Source organism: Pinus tabuliformis, chromosome 1_2 (genome assembly GCF_031772625.1).
Source record: "Pinus tabuliformis cultivar Carrire ecotype Pingquan chromosome 1_2, CPIR1, whole genome shotgun sequence".
NCBI lineage: Eukaryota > Viridiplantae > Streptophyta > Pinopsida > Pinales > Pinaceae > Pinus > Pinus tabuliformis.
Genome location: NC_142298.1, coordinates 283,554,521 through 283,575,876, shown reverse-complemented (window position 1 = coordinate 283,575,876; position 21,356 = coordinate 283,554,521).

Genomic DNA, 21,356 nt, shown 5'->3' with positions numbered 1-21,356 from the left:
CTTGTATGGAGGATACTCATAACCACCATGAAATTTCCACATGTAAGGTTCATAAAATAACATCACAAACATCGAGCAGGAAAACATCACACATTACCTCATCTTTGAAGGGATTGCTGGCCTAATACAGGCGGCATTATTGGGTAACATAGATGTCTCATCCATGGCTCAACCAACCAATGGTGTATTGTTGGGTGTGTGGCACTGTTGATAACTTCAATCTTTATATGAAATTCACTGATATCAAGTTCTTCTAGCTCCTGATATAAAAAATGAAAGGTAGTGGGGTCCCCTTCACCCACATATGTGAATGGAGGATCCACTCTCCCTCTCAAGGCTCCTCTAGCTCTTCTGGTTGGATCTTTGTGGCTGTGATAGTAGCATTGGGTTCGATATTGATGAAATGCTTTTCTTAATCCAAATAGAATCAGAATCAAAGTGAGGGTCCATTTATTTTTCTTTAAGATACACTAACAATGACTGTTTCAAGTGGCATTCATTAATGTTGTGCCAAGCATTTTTTTGGAATTCACACCACTTCACAATGTTATTTTTAAACTTCCAATTACCCTTATTTTCTTGTGACTTGGATGGTTTATCTTAAGTTTGGATCTCCTTGCTTTGTCCCTTGTTTTGCGAGTTTGGGTTTCCTTTTACAAGCTTTTGTTCTAATGGATTTCTACACCTTAACTCTATCTTATTCCTATGCTTCAAGTTTTTCTTAATTATGAAAGAACATCGATATCCGACTCCCGGTGAGGATATGTATAAGAATCCATTTTCGTTTGGGTGTATCTATGTAGACCACTATGTTACTTCAAAGCCAGGTGTTGCTAAAAGTCTCTGATACCCAAATTTGAGTGCAAGGTATGAAAAATACTGGTGTACTCTGTCACCCTTCGGTCTCTCTCCTATGAAAAAGTTATCTATCTCCTGTATTGGTCATCGTAGTTCCCTATAGGGTAGAATTCCTCCTTGATGACATAAGAAATATCTTCCCAAGTGGGTCTTGCCTTGAATATCATAGATTTATCTTTGTTCTCTCCTTCCCAGTAGCCTTCCCCTAAATATTTGACATAGGGAAGGGATTTTAGGAGTGCGAAGGTGATATTTTCATTGTTGGAAAATGATTGGATTAAGTGATAGCCCTCTGACATATTTAACCATTTCTTCAAAGCATCTATATCTATTTAATCTTCAAATAAGGGGATACCAAAGTTAACATGTACGTTGAAGTGTGTCACACCTCCAAAATCGTTGCTTGTTGAAGTTACCTTAGCTATTGTTAGAAGTTGTTGAAGGATCTAGATGAAATTGTTCATCATCTCATTCCTCTTTGATGTGAGTGCTTCCTCGAGAAATAATTTGATATGATATCCTACTCTATTGTATCTCTTTTCTTATGCCATGGGAGGTTTCTTGGGTTGCAAATAATTATTGTTCCTAAGTGAAACTAGCTCGAGACTCAACTCTCTATACCTTGACCTCATTAGGGACATACATCTAGAAACAACAAGGAACATACCACTCTGATATCGTTGATATGGGTTGTAGAAGGAATGAAATGAAAGGTAGAAAAGGAACTGAAATAAACACAAAGAAATATAATAGAGAGCATAATAATATAGTGAAACCCAACTTTTATTAATAAATAGAATATCAAAATACTAAAAACACAATATTGGCTAGAATGGTGGTAGCTATCTTCGAAGAGAGAGAGATATCCAATCACAAAAGGTATTACAAAAGCCCAAAAGAAAGGAATTTTAACATAAAGAAATAACCATAGAGGTACAAAACCCTAACCCTACAAGAGGAAATGTGAAAAGGTTTGTGGCCCCCAATATGGTTAATTGGTACGCCAACTTCTTGAGGGAACAATTTTTTGCATAAAATATCCATTTGGACTGTGAAATAGCTTGTTGTAAAGAACTATCCGAGCATTACAACTTTTTATTGGGGCCATGGAATTCCAAGGCAATCGTTGGTCTCCCAAATTACCAAAAAAAACATTATTTGAGGCCTCAAAATAGCTCGAGAAGTTTGGGACCTAAAAAACCATAGAAAATTTGCAAAGAATATAGAGAACCATTGAGTCAATGTAGGTGGTGGGTGGCCATTGATATCCACCAAGATCAATGAACTTGTAAAATAACTTTGAAACAAATTTAACCAAATACAAACTCAACTCTACAATTTAATTCATCTACCTACTGCTACACAAATTGATTACAATAGTTGAATAAGAACTAGTTACTTGTAAAGCGAGTCTCTTTCTATGGTGCATACCTAAAAATAAGATCCCAACTGGTGCTAACTTAAAGAAGAGATGCATAATTAGGCCTAACTGGTGTACACTTTGTAAAAGTGCAGAGGAAACAACATATCATCTTTTCCTAGTATGCGTTTTTTCCACTGTTGTGTGGAATATTGTGCGTCATTCTTTGACATTAGATTCTATGTGGTAGGGTATCTCATGCAAAGAAGCTTGGCAATCATGCAACCCCAAAATAACTTAGAAATCATCCGTTTATCATCAACTGGGGCATTTGGATTGACCAGAATAATAACATTTTCCAAGCAAAGACAACAACACCTAAAAGGGTGGCAACTCAAGTTCTAGCTACTTATGATTTAATCTCGAAAGCTGTCTCTATTAAGAGGCCACAAAATATCACTATTGAAGAAGTGGATTGCTCCTACCCCTAGGATTATTTTGATGGGGCCTCCCTTGCTATGGGAGAATGTGGGGGTTGGGGGTTGGGGTGCAATTTTAAATATAAAATAAAATCACTTCTATAAAATACAAAACGAGCTAGTTAGGGGTACTAATAATTATGTTGAATTACTCAGTCTTAAGATTTTTGTCTTATTTTCTATAGAAAAGGGATGCAAATAAGTACATATTTTCGAGGATTCTTTGGTTATTATAAATTGGTTTAATGAGGTCACTAGATATCACATGCACACACTGATACCTATTCTTGAAGAGATCGTACAATTGAAACATAGCTTTGACCAAATATCCTATTGTCACATATACAGGGAAAGGAACACCACTGTTGATGCAGTTTCCATAGCGGGAGAAAAACAAAATGTGGGCACGTGGAAGATCATGGAGTAGCTAGATGACACACATTATGAGTACTACCACTGACCTTTCATAGAAGGCATGTAGAATGACATTTTTCATGGTTGAAGACAACATATCACTTCTTGACTTTGTTTCTTATTCAGGAATTCTTCTTGGCGGGCAAGAAGCTTCTTATTTTTGACTATGTATTTATGACATGTAATGATGAACATATTTGACAAGACATCGGAAGGTATTTATAGGCCTACTATTTTTTTTGATGGATGTATGTACTTCAAAACAACCTTTTTTGAATGCACCCCCGTGCATACATAAAATGTAATATTCAAATCTCTTAATGGAAATTACGATTTTTCTTCGGAAAAAAGAAAGAACTAGTTACTTGTAGAAAATTAAATTACTGCAACTGCTAACTTTTTAATGGAAGTAAACTACAAAAATTGCCATAGAAATTAATCACAACTAATGTTGCATAAATTAATTACAACTATAGTGTTAAAGCTAAAATTATAACGTAAATTGAATCTATAGTTTCAACATCTATAAAGGAAACTAACTACAACATTGAGATTAAAACTACTATGGAAATACACAATTCAATTGAAGAAAAAATTCTATGAAAAAATATGTCCTAAACCAAAAAAAATGAAAAAGAAATTACATTACATGATCAAAAGTATTTACAGAAAGTCATATACATGTACAACCAAGAAAATAAATACACAACTTGAAAAGAAAATAAAGATCACCAAGGTTGAAGAGTGGCCCTTTATCTACAATTCCTTGAGTGATCACATAGATATTTGCTCAACTATCTCACAAAGGAATTCATGAATTGATAATTTCTTTGTATTTCCATCCAAACCCTCTTGAATTCTTTCTTCTATCTTTTATATGTAAAATGACTTCTAATTCCTGTGCAAATATTTAACTAATTTCTAACAAATATTTCCTTGCATGAAGGAAAGTAACTACTTTTCTGTTAAAAAATGGATAAGTATCTATTTAACTACTAACTACGTAAACTGTTAAACTAAATACTAAATCATTCCCTACACTTTCGCTGAGTGGTATGAAATGACAAGCAAAATTCTATAAGGTTGATGTGGCAAAAAAAAATACAACATTGCGATAAAATGTAAATAATTACAAAATTACATTACTTTGCTACTGATGAAAGATTTTGCAATAGTGTTTCCTTTACTCTTTGGCTTAGACAGTTAGAAAAAGACTCTGTATTAAATGCTATTCTATTCTTAGTGGCTCATTACTTATAAAAAAAACTCTACAATGATTGTTTCCAATGAGAAATCTTTATAGCAAGTTTTGTTGACAAGAGATTTTGTAGTCCTTGTTGACAAGAGATTTTGTAGTCCTTATTCTACTTCTAAAAAAGAAATGGGTTTCTCATTGAAACCTACAATGCACACATTATCTATCCCAACACACTAGAACATATAATTTAGTTAATTTCCTTAGAAGGGACTCATTTTTCACACATAATCCAACCAGGAAAGTATGTCATATAAATGGAAGAAAATGAGGTTAAATGAGGAAATAATATAATAAAAAGGTTAAATTGTGGGTGAAAGGAATGACTTAATTGAAACTGAGGAGGATAGTTATAAACCTGTTCAATAACCAAGGGTTCAAGTTCCCTTATGGCTCAATTCCTATGGTCTAATTCCTCTATCAGGCAAATCTGATCATATGTAGAGTTAACTAGGGTGATTAAATTTTAATATTATCACATGTTTCAAGTACCATTTCAAGAAACAAGTTAACTAGGGTGATTAAATCTATAAGTGTTAAGTCTTTATCTTTGGGCATGGCATTAATATCTTCTTCGAATTTGTTTAGGCATGCTATCAAATCTTTGATGTATACTTTTTGAATATACAAGTATTTGTGGTCAAGAATAACCATCAACAATCAATAATGTAAAGTTTGATTTATCCTACTCCATTAATGGATTCTATAATCAAATCCCTCTTATTCTAGGTCATTTATGTAATTTCACTCTTCTCCTTAGTAATAGATGGAATATTTTAATTATAGTAGTTGTAGCTTCTCCTTCTACTTATGCGAGAAAGTCTGTTACTAACTATCTTTCTTATTGCCCACAATTTATAACTCCTCTTCAAATTTTTTCATTGATTTTGTACAAAGATAGTAAAAATCATGGAACTAGGGAGTAAACAAAGAGAGACTTTTATGATAACTAGTTTTATTTATCCAATATAGGTTTAACAATTGCATTCAAAGGATTTATTAATATTGATATGATAAGGATGCCATGAATTTATTGTGAAAAATTCTTAACTAAAATTTCTTCAAGGATTACATGCTTTAGATTTTGTTTATCTTCAGAGGTAACAACCTCTTTTAAAGAAATAAACTTATAATAAGAGTCCACTTTCCCTTTATTTTTGTATATTCTTAACCAATAGATTCACTTATAATTACTTTTTATTTTATTAATATAGTAAGCCTATTGCAGGAATGGAAAAATTATTTGATAAAGAATGAACTAGAAGGGATATCCATTATTTCCCTTATTTATTTTGGTAATATATTTTTAGGGTCCTACCCTAACCTCTCTACTTTTGGAACATAGTGGTTAGTCAATTGGTATACAAGTTCATTCTCTTTGAAAAAGGACCATTAGATAGTTAGTGGGTAGTTTCTTAATGTAAAAGTTGGTCCTCTTTACTAGATATAAGGTCCACTAGGTTGGTAGTACCCATAAATGATATGATTGCTTTTGTGATTAAGAATATATTTATAAAGCTAGAAGGATATGGATGTTTTGTCAAGAAGTTATTGTATTTGAGCTCTATTCGTGAGGATGGCCACTTGAAAAGGCCTCTGAACATTGCTCTCTTTTGGAATTATCAAGACACAAGTATAATATTATGATTCCATTTCATTTTGTCTTTTATTTTCTTTTCCACAATTATATTTCTCTAAATATTATTCATATTGTGTTATTTATGTTTGGTAAGTACATTATAAGAGGTATTAAATCTCTTTCCTAAGAAAGTGAGCAATTAGATTTTAGAAAAAAAAGGAAGATTGGAGACATGTTTTAACATCTTTAAATAACATAGAGGTATGTTATTTAGTATGAAAGTTTGTGGCTGAAGAAGTACAATGTTATGAACCTTTCACCTTAAAAATTACAATAAATCAATAATTATAGTCCACTTCAAGGGGGAGAGCTCATTTTACAATGGATATAATGTATAAGACAAGATTTGATGATCCCAGGACTAGGTCTCCTTAATATAGGTATTGAAGATAAAGGGTACAATTTTAATGAAATTGTACAATGAAAGGTTCTAAATGACATAACAACATAACAATATAAATGTAATAACTCAATATCTAGGGCTTAATAATTGGTTTTAGGGGAAATATGGAGCGTACCTAGGGCTTAACATTCCCCTCTCAATTAAAAAAGTGTTGGAATCAATACTTGACTATCTGCAAGTGTTTATGTGTAAACAAATCAACTTCCCATGTCGCCTCTTCCATTGGTAGTTTCTTTCATTTGATGAGGTACTTAGTAATTGCTTGATTTCTTAGCTATTTAATCCTTGTTCCCAAAGTTGTTTTTGGTTCTATTATGATCTTCCCTTCTTCATTAATCTTAGATAAAATAGTTTGGATTAAGATCTTGTCACCATTTAACTTCTTTAAGCAAGAAACATGGAAGTCTGGATGTACACAAGAAGATGGAGGCAATTCCAATTTCTAAGCCATATTTCCAATCCTCTACAACATCTTATAGGGGCCATAATATCTCAATGCTAGTTTAATGATATTATTTTGTTTCTTGGGGACATCTCTTTATATGGTTGTAGTCTCACAAATACCCAATAGCGCACTTCAAATTCCCTTTCACTATGGTGTTGATTTGCTTATTGTTTCATCTTACTTTAAGTTATAACCAAGTTGTCCTTCAATAGTTTGAGAACATATTATTGGTGCCCTATGTGGTCCTCAGTGGCTTGAGCCTTTACTATCCCTTTCAAGAATGATGTGATGGATGGAACATGATGTCCATAAAGTGCCATAGATGAGGAAAATTTTGATGAAGTATGGAAGGATGTGTTGTACCATCATTATGCCAAGGGAAACCACTTGACCCATTATTTTTGTTTACCATATGCAAAGCAATGTAAATATCTTTCTAAACATTTACTCACAATATAAATTTTGCCATTGTATTGAGGATGGTAAGATGAGCTATGAGCTAATTGAGTACCCAAACAAGAAAATAATTTAGTCCAAAATATTTGAGTGAAAATTGGATCTCTATCACTTACAATAATCTTTTATATTCCATGTAGCTTTTGAATTATTTCTATGAATGCTTATGCCATTCTATATGCCTTAAAATGATGAGAAAGAGAGCAAAATGGGGCATACTTTGTCATTCAATCTGCCATTACCATAATTACATTCTTTCCTTTAGATTTGGATAAAATTTTAATAAAATTCATTGAAACTTCTTCCCATTTAACAAATAATTTGGTATGGTTAATGGTTGTAGTAGTCCTAGGGTCTTCATTGTCTTCAGTTATTTTGGTGGCATACCACACATTCAAATACAAGATTTTACACATGTGCTTTAAGACCCTCCAAAAAACAAATATTCCTTGATCCTATGGTATGTTTTTTAGGACCATGAATGTCCTCCTATAAGAGAAGTTTTTAATTCCAAAAGGACCTTCTGTTTGAGTTCATAATTATTACATAAATATAATAAAACTTGATACCATAACAATTCATTCTTCCACATGAAATTTTCTACTGCATTGAGGTCCTCCTTTTGTTTTTGAATGATCATTCATACCTTCTCATCTTGCTTCCATTTTATCCTTGCTTCTTCCACCAAGTCAAATTATGGAATGGAAATAACGCATGTCAAATCCTCTGTGTCTTCCTCTTTCCTTGAGAGTGCATCTGCCACAATAATTTGTTTCCCCTTTCATAGATAGTTTGGTCATAACCTAGAATCTTTGTAACCCATTTTTGTTGTTGTTTTGAATATATTCTTATCCAAGAAGTAATTCAAACTATCATGAATTGTTTTTAATTTGAAATGTCTTCCTATTATGTATGGACACCATTTCTAAAACATGTAGTATGGCCAACATTTTTTTTTCATAAATGGGTACGAGTAATTTTTTTCCTTTAAGTTCACTACTATCAAAGGTAAGGGGCCTTCGTTATTGCATCGAAACTACAAGAATGCCATGGCATGAGGCATCACACTCCATAATGAAATATTTTGTGAAGTCAAGGGTGGATAGGATGGGAGATGTATGCATAGCCTCTTTAAGTTTTTTGAAAGCCTTGGTTTCCTCTTTAATTTAATAAAATTCATCCTTCTTCTATAGTTTTGTTAGAGGTGTCTCTACTTGACCATAATTCTTAAGAAAATTTTAGTATTATCTTGTCAAACCTAAGAATCCTCTGAGTTTTGTCAAGGTCTTGGGGATTAGAAATTCCCTCATAGCTTTGATTTTGATAGGGTCCACTTTGACACCTTCATGGGATACAATATGACCCAAATATTCTACTTCATGAATCCAAAAGGCACATTTGGAGGGATTTGTATATAGTTAATGATCTTCCAATAATGTTACATCCCCGCCAACATAATGTTCATGCTCTTCCCAGATTTTTTTAGATTAGTATGTCATTGAAAATAACTAAAACAAGTTTTTCAATTAAGGGTTTGAAGATATAATTCATCAAGATTTCAAATTATAAAGGTGCATTAGAATGTCCAAACAACATACACAAAAACTTATAATGACCTTCTTGTATTCTAAAGGTTATTTTTCAAATGTATTCTTGCCTTGTTATGATTTAATGATATGCAAAATCGAGATCCAAATTAGTAAATAAATTTTCTCCATGTAATTAATATGATAATTCATCAATCATAGGAATAAGAAACTTATCTTTGACTGTCATTTTGTTGAGTTGTTTGTAATATGGACACATATGCCATCGGCCATCCTTTTTTTATAACCATCATGAGTAATGAAGAGAAAGCACTCTGGCTAGGTTGAATGATGCCGACCTCTAACATTCCTTGAACCGTATGATCAATCCCACTTTTCCATTCACATGGATACTTTTAAGGCCTAATGTTAGGTGTCACACTTCCCACATGCAAATGAATAACGCGATCACGATCTCGAACAAGTAGAAGACCCTTAAGCATCTTTACAAACACCTTGTAAACATTGTTGATAATGTTTTAGAGATCCTCTATAGTAGAGTATATATATGTTTTAACATCTAATGAACATAATTGTGTAATACATCATGGTGCTCCTTTTCTAGCAATTTTTTCATGCTATTAGAGATTATCGATTTAGAAGGTTTCCCTTTGATTCCTCTAAGCCCAATTTCCTTTTCGTTTAAGGAAAATATAATGAAAAGATATTGAAAATCAAGGTTCACTATTCCCAATTATTGTAACCATTTGACCCCTAATACAACATTATCCCCACCAAGTTTGATTGGAATCGTGGGACTATTCAATAAATAATCCACCATATTTAGTTTAATATTATGGCACTTCCCTAAACAATTTATGGTACCTCCATCACAATCGTTACTTGAAATTAGTGCCATATATATAGAGTAGTTAAGAATTTTTGCTAATTTTTAATTGATGAAGTTACATGTACTACTTGAATCAATCAACATTGTTACCTTTTTCTCTTGATATATCTTTCTATCTTGATGGTTTGTGGAGTACTAATGTATTGATGCTTTATTTCATCCATTTGATAAGGTTTCAACCTTGTCCGTTTAGGAGAAGAAACATGATGTTCTCTACAACTATTAGTGACCAATTTTCTAGTGGTCATATTTTAGCTTTCAACTTTCCCTGCTTAACTGAAAGCATTATCTAAGGATTTAGGTTCAAATAGACACACCTCATGTCGGATGTTTTCCTTTAAAGTTCCCATAAAGAGGTATAATAACTTATTTTATGAAATGTTCTTTACCCTCAGACTCAACTTTTGGAATTGTTGAATGGTTTTTGTAATTGGACCTTTTTGTTGAAGATTTATCAGTTGATTAAATAATGTATTGCTCGTAATATCCCCATGATGTGTTATCAATTCCTTTGTAAAAATGGTCTGAGATATAACATAGTTCTTTTTCCTTTCAAAAACAATTGATGCCATACAAATTGATCTTGTTCTAAAGAAATGGATGCCATATTTACTTGCTTCATATCAAAGTATTACTTCATATGAAATATCCATGTTATAGGATACTTACCATAAAACTTACTCATATTGATCATGGGAATGTAGTAGCTCCTTGGTGCTAGCTTGAAGTCATGATGATGTGGATCTTGAAGTGAAAAATCATAATTATGGTTTTTGGATTCACTATTTCTGGTCCCCAATTGGGATCAAACACTCCCCATATGTGATTGATATCCAAGGCAGTTGTTCTCATTATTTTCATGATTTCCATGGATCTCAATATCCCTTTCAGGAAGCCTCTCGAGGAGAAAATTTTCCATGGAATTCATGGATTTTTGTATTTTATTTCTTCTTATTTTAAGTCATGGAATTTTGTACTTCTTTCTTGACATAGTTCATTTCTTCCTTGTTTTCCTTCATCCTTTGTTTAGTATGTGACAATTAGACTTCCAACTTGGATACTTGATACTGTACAACTTCTATTTCTTCATGAGTCATGAATGAGCTTTTTGGAGGTTTATGTGATGAAGCAAATTTTGAGTCACCCTTAAGAGAATTGTGGGTAAATAATAATGCTCCTCTTTTTCCTCTTTATCAAATTTTGAATCATGAAAAATAGATCTTCTAATCAAAATTTATGCTAATTTTAAGATATGTACCTTTCAATACCCTAATTTGCAGACTATCTAGATAACTAAACTTTGTCTTGATATATCTATGGAATCTAAGCTCTTTAGATTATGAAATTTTTGCCTACATTACTCTGATATGTTTTCTTTACAATTCCATAGATTTAAGAAAAATTTAATGTACTGAGTGAAAGTTATGGTAACTTTCTCAAAACTTGCTTATTTTCCCCTCTTCGCAAGAGCAATATTGTATATTATGCCATGTCTCCAATTATTCAAATTTGATTCTTAAATTTGTACTTGAGGTACTTCAATATGTATCCTTAGATCTCTAAACATTTCACAATTTGAAGTTTGTTAGAAAAAATTAATAACGAAAATACTATGATCACTCATTTGAATATAATTTCAAGACCATTCAAAAACCCTAACTTTCACAGGGTATATACTGAATTATAATATAATTTCTTTAGCATATGTATCTTGAGATTTTTTTCAATATTATCAGACTTACATGTTCTGAATCTTCCCTGAAAAATAATTATATATAAAATTCCAAGATAACTAGTTTGAAATGGATTTCAGGACCATTCACAAACCCTAACTTCCACATGGTATATCTCTAAAAGAATAAAGAGCCAAAATATATATTTTTTATTATCAAAAATACCTTGATATGTCTTCTTGAATTACTTAAAATTTAACGATCTAAGATATCCCTTAAAAAACAATAGCAAAAATTCCTAGATGGCTAATTTGAAGTAGTAAAACCCTAGGGTCATAGCTCAAATACCAAATTTTATGAACCTTGCACCTTCAAAACGATCAGAAACCAAAATTATAGTCCACTTTAAGGGAGAAACAACCTTTTGCAATGAGTATAATATATATTACAAGAGTCGATGATCTTAAGAGTAGGTTTCCTTATTATATATATAGGAGAGAAAGGGTACAATTACATTGAAGTGATATAATAAAAGGTTTTAGCCAACATAAAAATATAACAATAGAAATGTAACAACTAAATATATAGGGATTAATAAGGGGTTTTAGAATTAATATGGGGCTTATATAATTCCTAACATAGGATGTAAAAAATTCCAAGTTGTGTCACCTTGGTAGGCACCCTTGTAACCTATTTTGGTACCCCTTCATGTCATGTTTCATCAAGCATTGCCTTTATAAATATTTGCCTTCCATGTCCCTTTGGGCATATTGAAAGATACCTTGGTGCACCTAAAACTTGAATTACCAAAACTTGTTGACCATCTTGTTTCTATATTACATTAATAACTAACGCAAAGACACTCTCTAGTATGTGGGAATTAGGTAGTATGATTAAGTGTACAATCTAGCCTTTGTAGTTAGTGCCCTAAAAAATTGGACCAAATACTATTTTGGAAACCAAACCATATATTATAAATTTATAACATATATCAGTCCTTTGTCCTTAGGACCCTATAAGCCCTATCCTTTATACCACATGCCACAAAGTTACTACATAAAGTGGATTATTGAGAATTTGGAGATTTCATCATTAAAATAATACTTATACGTGAATAATACTCCTAAAGGAGTTTATAAATAAAATAAATTAAAAAAGGGGTCTTAACAACAACCTTGCAAGAGGCCTAACTTAGAAGACTCCTTGTGCACCATTGACCATAACGCTTCCACTCTATAGTAACCTTTTCTTTTTGTGGGCCCAATTGGTGAGCATAAGTATTGCAACAATAAGGCTACTGAATCTCAAGTAATCACACTTAAATGATCAACTAAGGGAATTATAGACTGTGAATCATTATGCAATGTTTATGTAATCACCAAGTGTACAAATGAGATACTAAATAAATTTTGTATTATTTTCTTTATGACGAATGAAACTATATGATTAATATGAAACTATCTATATCAAAGAACCATAACGTTGTAGCATGAGTCTTTTAGAAATGAAATATTATAGGGTTTACTTGTTGATGCCACACAACTACTTATTTCCTTCAAAATTAAGTGTCATTGTTGAAATTAAAGTAGAATATAAATTCTTAATACTACACAAAGGAAATGGAAACGAAAGGTAAATTCAAATGTTAGAAGATAAACTTATTATGTAGTGTGTTGAATCACACAACAAATCCCTACAACCCATAGGTTTATGGAACATTGGTGAAGGGATGAATCATATCAACAAAGATAAGATAAATGTTATAGCTATAGAAACATTCAAACCATTATTTATGTGCAATGCACAACAAATGTAAAGATGCATTTCTAGAAAATTCTCTAAGTGGGCCGTGCTTGAAGTGTATAAGTAAATCCCTTCTTCATAACTTATTAACATAGAAGAACGACAAAATTTTTATTTCATAAAAAAGATTCAAAATTACAAACTCTAGTCTGTATCTTTTTCAACCCTAGCTATACGAAAACTCAAACCCATCAATGTATACCCTAGTAGAGCTGCATATTACTATATTTATATGAATATTACCTAGGGTCCATGCTAAAGAAAAATGATCCATGAAATAATAGCCTTATCCTCCAAATTAACAATTCCTACTTCATTAGTTAAGGAAATATGTTTAGAAATGGGATCCTGGGATGCATGATTTGTTTTTGACAAGGGAACACATACCTACTTGGAGGATCTATGCCATATTTCTTTATACTGATCTATTAATAATAAATGGATTTTATGGAATGGATGGTCATCTCCCTCCTCAACCTAGGTTGAGAGGCTTGCTAGATAACTCATGGTGCTAGTCTCTTCATTAGTCTATTACTTCCATTGGACCATCATGTTGTGATTTTTATAATAACAAATCCCTTTATTGCATATATTAATAAAATAATGGGAACCCCTTTAACTTTTTAACATATTGTCCAAATTTCTTTTTATAGATTTCCATTTTCTTGAAATGGTATTACCTTAACCTTATATTGTTGTCCTAAACAAAAAATAAAGGCAGAACCGATACCTCACTACCCTGCTACCTTGCATGTTTTTAATTTCATCACTTGTTAAAACTCCAGTATCCAGGTGTGTTGGTATGATGGAGATTCGCACCTTTGTTTACAGATTTTTACACAACAATAAATATAGTACCTAAGAGTTCTATAAATTCTCATTTCATTAAATCCTGATACCCCAACATTCTGGTATGACAAATTGACATGCCACCTCAAAATCCATCACATAATCATTAGTTGACATGTGATAGTTGCTTACATGTCCATTGACACATGGAACTTGATTTTATGTCTTTAATGGTCTAAAAATTACTTATCCAAATGACAAGTACTCTTCCTAGAACCTCCATGCCATCACTTCTGACACCATGTTTCCATCATCCTCAAAAAATATTCTCTATGCATTCTTCCGGTTAGTGTTCACTAGAGGACTAGAATATGAGTAAAATCTCGAACTTGCTTTAAAAAAAAAAACTGGTATCCCAATGCCCAATATCAATAATAATGATTAATGAATGTATTAATTTGAGATATCATTGCAATTAATACAAAATAGGGTTAATCATTTTATAGATAAATAAATGGTTTGGGTTTGAAAAAAAACATAAAGTTAATGTAACCGTTATCAAGTTGTTTCAAATTTTGAACAAAATTCCAATTTTACTGTTTCCTCGCCACATGGTACATAAATGTCACTAATGACACTTATTGAACTCAATAATTGTTAAAAGGACTAACTTTGCATTCATTTATCATTTTGCATTCTTGTAAGAGTTTTACTGTTGAAGTTAATGTTTTCCAAAATAATCCTTGTAGTTGACTCCTTAGTTTCAATTCAATAAAAGTAAGTTTAAACTAATTCATTAGGATAAATTGATTATTGTCATGCAAAAAGTGTCGTTATATGTTTTTTTGAATAATGTTACAAGATTTGAAAAAGCCTTCGAAGGGAGAATCAAAGTAGCAAAAAACCAATGAACCTCTTGAGGATGACAAAAATAGCCCTAACTCAACGCTCTTTTTAGACACCACACACAAAATTAGCATCAAATGCAAAAGCTATAGTGAAAATTTTGAATTGCTAGAAAAAGGGGATTTCTTAGAAGAAGAGCAAGAAGTTATTTACAATTTTGTAGATATTGAACACTCATCCCTTCACAAGATTGTAGCCAATCCAAGTCTCATTACATATTCATATGTGGTATGTTAGACAATCTCTCATGTTAATTGATAAGCATAAAATAATAGGATCTTTCAAACCTAAAGATATTGAAAACATATATAGGTTACCCAAGGTTGAAACTAGATTTGATGACTAGTTCCTTAGTGAATTCATAGATAAGGAACTCACAACAATGTAAATAAAAATGGCATAACTAATTAGGGATTGGTGGTATGATGATGTTGAGTTTGATTTCAAAGGAAAAGGGTTATACCCCACTGACCACATAAAAGTAGCCCCAACAACAATTGCTACAATGTTGTGAAGACTTTATGGAGAACCTGATGCACTACAATTCAAACTAGAAAGGGTTTCTTTGTTAAATCAAGTATTTGATCAAGGGAATATTTTCTATTGGGTAGTAATTTTATAAAATAATTTGTCGAAACATGTTGAAAAGATGTCATCACCTCCTCCTGGTTTTATTCCATAAATTTTCATATATGCATATTATTGGATGTGATTTGTGCATGAAAACCTTTTTCTTTAATGAATTGGAGTTGTTTTCCTGCAATATATATATATATATATATATATATATATATATATATGTATATGTATATGTATATGTATATGTATATGTATATATGTATATATATATATATATATATATATATATATATATATATATATATATATGTATGTATGTATGTATGTATGTATGTATGTATGTATGTATGTATGTATGTATGTACATACATACATACATACATACATACATACATACATACATACATACATACATACATACATACATACATACATACATACATACATATATATATATATATATATATATATATATATATATATGGATATATATGTATTTATATATAAATACATATATGTATATATATATATATATTTTTGTAAACACTAGGATGTCAAAGAAAAAGAGTGCTTTTAAGAGATTTGTAATAATTTTAGGATAACATTACATGAACTTTTATAAAACCATCCACCTCCAAAATTTAGAAGACACCATAGAGGGTATTTTAGATAGACAATTAGTTTATTGATGAAACTCTCTTATAGTAGGATTTATGGATGTGAGGGCCCTCCTTATGCACTGCCAGGTTATGTCCTAAATAGTCCAGTCTTTAGATAAATAGTTTTTATTTTTTAATAATATGTCTAGAGGAATCGACAACTAGGTTGGTTTAGTACTCATGCGACACAGGTTATTTCGACCACTGTCACCAGAACCCATATGTGAACAACACCTCCTAACACATGGCCATGGGTAAGTAATTAGGGATTTGAATATGGGACCTTTGTACTCATGTTCACTTTACATTTTCGGTTTGCTAAGTGAGATCCCCCATAGGGGTGGTGGGAGGTGGGTGGGGGGTACTTAGAGAAATGACTTATCAAACAATTAGCAAAGGCATTGTATGATCATTAATGGCTAGTTAAAAGAGGGTTTGGATTTCATTTCCATTCAAATTAGGAATACATGACCCTAAGGATATTATGCAAGATCATTGTAAGACTTTAAAATGTTAAAGGCATATACTCATGAAGATTTCCTTTTTTATAAGGTATTTAAAACAATTCAATCATATTAAGTGTTTATCAAAATAATTGAAGAATTTGTAGAGAATCCTAATAGAATAGAGTTTTTATCTTTTCAACATCGTAGGAAAATTTCCTTGGGAAGTACATTTCAAACTAATAGTCAATCTCAACAATGGAAAATACAGGGTGAAAAGTCACAGGGTGAAAACTAATAGGTTGAAAAGTTATAGTATCAACAATCACAACAACAATAGTTCCTAAAAGAACAACAATAGGATGAAAAAATTAAACAAGATAAAATCATTTTCACGGATTTACAGACACCAAAAAAATATGAGACCGATTGCTAAAAATCTAACAGGACTTGTATAGGGGTACTGTACAAGGCAAACAATAGGCTAAGTGACAAAAATAGGGTGATGGTCCAATTTAACCACACCTGAAACCCTCTGCTCTTTATGGATTTTCAATAATGGGAGGAGTCCCGATATATACATATCACCTAATAGGTATTATGAGATTGAGGGTACAAGGTGACATGAAAATTCTTCCAAGGGAAAGACACAATTTCCAACTATGAAAAGGAGGCAATTCACTTTCTTTGCAAAGGCCAAATTAGGGAAACACAAAACCTAGGGTTTTTTTGATAGGTTGAGATTTTAGATGGCCAAAGGTTAATATGTCAAGAAAGGGTTTTCCCACAATGTGTTTCAACAAGGTTATGGCACATGAAACCCTCAAGAAGCTCACAAATTGAAGTTGTAACCAAACTAGGGTTTACCTTAGGGAAAACAACTAGGGAAAGAGAATTATGGATAAAATTGGAATTATTTCCCACCAAAGGAATATATTTTGGTGCAATCATTACAACCCTCGATGTCTAGACTTCCAATTCCCAAAATTCCTCCTCCTAGTGAATTTTCACTAAGCCACAGTTAAGACGCTTGGCCTCAAGAGGGTCAAATAAGGTAAGAGAGAGGAAGGGAAAATTTATGGATAAAAATCAACTTGATCATCAAAAAATGATGGCCAATGACTAATCCTTTGGTTGATGAGGTCTATGTATTCTTTAGGTGGGCTAAACATTGCAAAGGAGTAAGGATATTTTGATGCCCTACCATCAAAACCCCAACTTTTAAGTTTATGAGGGACCAAAATTCACTTGGGAGAGCTAAGGTAAGTTTACCAAGGGAATTGTCATTCACATACCATGCAATGAGTAATGCATGCAATAATATGACCTAGCTTCCATACAATTGATATTCAAAAAATTAGAGCACGATATTTAACCTAGATCATCAATTTATTCGATACATTAGACATCAAATCAAAATTTTTCAATAAAAAGTACTTGCAAGACAATATTCATGTACAATACGATCCAAGGAAACTTCTCCAAATAAAAGAATATATCTCCAAGAGAAAATTTGCTCCATAGATCACATCTCTATGATAGGAAAAACAAGTTAAAATTCTTAAGTAAAGAGGCCAAATTAACAAATGATGATGACGATGAAGGAAATAGTCCTCTCCTCTATTTATATGAGAAGGAAAATTATCTAATTAGCCTAAAATCCCCTAAAATATATGTATCATTACAATATAACCTTGATTTACAAGCCAACCCAATTAGCTTAGACATAAAAATCAAGTGAAATCCCACATTTGTGAGTCGTAACCCTCATAAATTTGACATCGTCAATGAAATAAGCTCCAAGTGGTAAGCATTGAGGCTTTTGAGTGCCAAGTGTGGTGTAGAATCCTTTAAAAATCATAATTTGAGGGTTTGCCCTCAAATCTTTGTCAAAATGCCTCTATGGTCCCAAAAATCCACTTGGGGTGCCAAAAAGTGGTCTCCTAGCTCTCAAATAGCTCAAACTACCCATCTCTAGTGTTACTATCCCTCCCATGTCTTAGAAGGTGAGACTATCCTCATATGGGCCCTAAATCAACTAATTCTGTTTAGAAGGTGCTAAGGAAAACCTGGGGGAATGTTAGTCTAGGTGTATCATCTTGAAGAAGCATCAAATGTAGTGCAAAGTGGCAGAATGTCTTGGGTGAAAGAGGTTCCCAAGGCTAACTGTGTTGTGTTGCTACTGCTCAGAGACCCAAGGTTCTGAACACTTCACCTGTGGGTGCTAATATGAATCTCAAATGCCTTGGGTACCTATGGGTAGGTAAGGTGCCCATTGCTTGGGCTATTAAACCACCTGAAAATCACAACATAAAGTCCAGTGAAAGTAACCAATTATTAGGTATACTAATGATTATTGCAACTAAGTGATCCAATATTGAAATTAATGGGCTATTTAACACTTCAAATAAGGCTTCCGTTCCAAAATTAAGGCCTTGAACTCGCTATGTTGTTTCCTCCCTAGGTAGAAGTGCCTAAAGGGCAACCCTATTAGTTGTTCCCAATCCCTAAGGGGAAGTAACCTTTCCCTAGTCCACTGTTTAATTGATAAACATCATTGAATATTAATGATGAAACTAAGAGGAGAAAACTTCATGGCCAAATTCCATGGTCAAGGGGACCAACATGATGGGGATCCACATCCTTAGTGTATATATGTGAGGAGGGAGAAATCATGGATGAATGAATTTCCAACTCAACCTTTATTTTCCAACCTATCTTGTGCACCTTTTACTTTTGCTTGATTTTTATTTGTATTATTAATGCTCATAGCTCAAAGGGTTGGAGATTACTTTATATGATGTATAGAAATTGTAACCCATTAATTATGAGGCAACCCATTAAGGTTGAGACATGCAAGGGTTCATTTTATGAAGTAAAAGAGAAACATGTGCTCAAGAACCAGGTGATGGAAATTAAGAGTGAGGTAGAGCTCATGCTAGTCTTTTTCCCACATGCTAATTTATATATCTCGACCATCTTTTCAATTTTGGTTATTTCTTTAATTTTTCTTGTGGCCATTACATGCTCTTTCTTGTTCTTCTAGCTACATCACCCTTCGAGGGAAAATTTTTGAGCCCCACCTGTGTATGAGGATGGATGGGTGCTAAGTTCCAGAGAATCAATGGCCAATTAAACCCAAAGAATGGATGTCAAGTTAGGGCTTGTAATGTATGAGGAAAATCGATAAGTATGGAATGGGGATAGATGGGACTATGCTATCTTAATCAAGGTTTCCAAAGTAATGCCCCTCCTATACCCATTAGGACTTTAGAGGAGGTCCCACTGGACTAGGGTCGAAGATTAACCACCCATTTAAGATGAGGGGACAAGATCATGGCTCCATAACTCACGTCAAATTCCCAAATACAAACAAGTATAAGCACCTAATTGCAAAATGAATAAAGTACCTTTTGATCAGAAGCCCACCTTTGTCCATGTGATCCTTCCAGATGGGTGAGAAGCATATAACTAATGTAGCTAGCAGAGATATAATGACACATCATCATTGTCCAATGGTGGTTGTTAGGGGCTATTGGTTGGATGACTAGATGTAAAGAATGGGATATTTTTTTCTCCTATAGAGTTACCCATTTTGGTGGGTAACAAGACCCAAATATACCAATCTGAGGAAAATATACATGGCATTGCAACTACTGCTATTAGTAAGACCCCTCTGTCAACCTATCTAGGTATTTATTCCCTTGGGATAATTTATGTATATTCTATTGAGCCAATAGAGGAAACAACAATTCCTTTAAGTGAATATTTTGTCAGCACTTTGAGGAATGCTATAATGTAAGGAGAGCCCACTAAAATAAATATGGAACAAATGGAAGAAACTCCTTCAAAACAAGTAACTATATGGGATGCATATAAGTTGAATCTAGAAGAATTTGCAAATGAGGTGGGAGATTCAATTGGAGCATATACTCATGCAAGTAAATGACATATCGACAATATCAAGGATACCATTAAACAACAATAAGAAAACATTAAGAGAGGCTAAAGAAGAAAAATCTCTTAGTGAGATGGAATATCCACAACACGTAAATCTTATTAAATATGAATAATAAGGTCAACTTGATGATCTTGAAAAACACTTGGAATAAGAAAATGTATAGTTACAAGAGACATATCCAAAAACTATTGAAGGACGATAAAATTAATAAATTGATATTATAGGTCAATGATTTGCAGGATAAACAAACATGGTTAGAATTTTTGAAAAAATGAAGTTGTAGCATCAAATGATCAATTGTAAGAATCCCAATGGGAGTTTGATCAAAAGTTGAATCAAATTTGAAAACATGATAAAACACTTTATGAATTCCCCAATACCATCAAAATCAGATTGTTTAAGCATAGAGCAACATGAGATACCTTTGAAAAATAAAAAAAATGGCAGATACAATACAAATTGGCTCCACCCAGTATTTTGAGAATATCGGAGGAATATAAACTCAAAATAAAAGTTACTTTACACAATTGGCTGCACAATTTGGAATACGTACAGAGCTTGGTCTCAAACTCAACTAGATAAAGTTTGACTCTTTGGGATAGTGCATTGGACATTATTATTGATTTTGACATGCTAAATGTGCAATTTATGGGAGAAACAATCCTAAGTGATTCATGCGTCATTGATTTTCAACAACAAAGGAAAGAAATAAGAAATCAAATACAAAGTTAGACATATGGAATATGGAAGCTTTTAATCAATTTCTTATCAATCCATTGACATGCTTCAAAATAATCA